This window comes from Nanorana parkeri, unplaced genomic scaffold (genome assembly GCF_000935625.1).
Source record: "Nanorana parkeri isolate BGI_ZX_2015 unplaced genomic scaffold, ASM93562v1 scaffold2855, whole genome shotgun sequence".
NCBI classification, from domain to species: domain Eukaryota; kingdom Metazoa; phylum Chordata; class Amphibia; order Anura; family Dicroglossidae; genus Nanorana; species Nanorana parkeri.
Genome location: NW_017309123.1, coordinates 95,623 through 98,044, shown reverse-complemented (window position 1 = coordinate 98,044; position 2,422 = coordinate 95,623).

Here is a 2,422-nt window from a genome sequence, read left to right as displayed (position 1 = left end):
CATGAGGAATACACAAAGGTCACCGGGATACACGAGGAATACACAAAGGTCACCGGGATACACGAGGAATACACATGGGTCACCGGGATACACGAGGAATACACAAAGGTCACCGGGATACATGAGGAATACACAAAGGTCACCGGGATACATGAGGAATACACAAAGGTCACCGGGATACACGAGGAATACACGTGGGTCACCGGGATACACGAGGAATACACATTGTAACATCGAGTGCACAGAGTACAGAAGAGTTTCTATACCGGACGTGAGACCCCAGAATACACAGAAGATGCATAATTACGTGAGTGGAGTCCACCTGCGTTCAATTAAAGAGTCACATGACCTCAAAATAAATACACCTGTTTCCAGACTTCATCGGAGGTCGTATCTAAACAAACAGGCCCTGGAAGAGAGCTGTGAAAACACGCCCGGGGTGACGTTCTGGGGCGCCAACAAACAGGATTGGGTTCTAAGAAACATATACCAACCTGTGAACATCCCCCGGAGCGCCGCGCTATCCCTCGTAGGAAATGGAAGGAGTATTGTTCCCAACTCCGAATGCAAGTGACCCGTGAAATGAGATCATCGGCAAAGAGTCACGGGGGCCAACGGAGGAGACACCTGGTGCCCAGAACCCTCACCCGCTTCTATGGAAGTCCTCCACCTCCGAGGTCACCTAGAATGACCGCAATCTCCCCCCAGATGTGACAACCCTGTAGGATCCGGGGAAGCCCCTTCTCCCTTCTTGTAGCCATCCAACGGGGGAAAAGCTTTCTTCCCTTTCTCCTATCATGGCAGGCTGAAGTCGTACATCCACATTGTGTGATCACCCCCCGGCAGACCCCGCACTGGCACATTGTGTGATCACACCCCGGCAGACCCCGCACTGGCACATTGTGTGGGCGGAGCCAGTTGTCACTGCTACCTCCGCCCAATTGTTTTTTTCTTAATTTATTTTTCTTTCTTTTTTTAAATCATTTTGCAACTTTTTTTTATTTATTTCATTTTCATTCTTTTCTATTCTGCTCAATACCTCTGAGAATAGCCGAGCCGTATGCCAATCGGCAGGATTCGGCTATTCAGCGAGTGAGCTGCCCTAGCTTCGGCTCAGCCGATCCAGATGTTGGGATCGGCTGAGTCGTAGTCCTTCTGCACTTCGAAGCCAGCTGATGTACAGCCGATATTAGCCGATGTAAGGCCGATTTTAGCCGATGTAAGGCCGATATTAGCCGATGTACAGCCGATATTAGCCGATGTACGGCCGATATTAGCCGATGTACGGCCGATTTTAGCCGATGTAAGGCCGATATTAGCCGATGTAAGGCCAATATTAGCCGATGTACGGCCGATATTAGCCGATGTAAGGCCGATATTAGCCGATGTAAGGCCCATATTAGCCGATGTACGGACGATTTTAGCCGATGTAAGGCCGATATTAGCCGATGTACGGCCGATTTTAGCCGATGTAAGGCCGATATTAGCCGATGTAAGGCCGATTTTAGCCGATGTATGGCCGATTTTAGCCGATGTATGGCCGATTTTAGCCGATGTACGGCCGATTTTAGCCGATGTATGGCCGATTTTAGCCGATGTACGGCCGATTTTAGCCGATGTAAGGCCGATTTTAGCCGATGTAAGGCCGATATTAACCGATGTACGGCCGATTTTAGCCGATGTAAGGCCGATTTTAGCTGATGTAAGGCCGATATTAGCCGATGTACGGCCGATATTAACCGATGTATGGCCAATTTTAGCCGATGTAAGGCCGATTTTAGCTGATGTACAGCCAATTTTAGCCGATGTAAGGCCGATATTAGCCGATGTAAGGCCGATATTAGCCGATGTAAGGCCGATATTAGCCGATGTAAGGCCGATTTTAGCCGATGTACGGCCGATTTTAGCCGATGTAAGGCCGATATTAACCGATGTACGGCCGATTTTAGCCGATGTAAGGCCGATTTTAGCCGATGTAAGGCCGATTTTAGCCGATATTAGCCGATGTAAGGCCGATATTAGCCGATGTAAGGACGATTTTAGCCGATGTACGGCCGATTTTAGCCGATGTAAGGCCGATTTTAGCCGATGTAAGGCCGATTTTAGCCGATGTAAGGCCGATTTTAGCCGATGTACGGCCGATTTTAGCCGTAAAATACAGAAGTGAATAACCAAACAGCGTTCAGCTCATTTCACTTCGGCTCGGCCATTCACTCGGCTGCCTTGGGCCGCGTTGTGAATAACCCGGTAAAAGTAAGGCGCCAGGTGTCATCTCTGAGCCCGATGAAGGGGACTCTGCGCGCCCTCGAAGGCGCTTGTCATTTGAGTGACAACTATCAGTAAAATGACACGGAATTCTCGTGCTGGTGTCACCTCAAGCCGTAGTTTTTTAGGGCACATTGGCTTCTTGGTTTCCGGGATT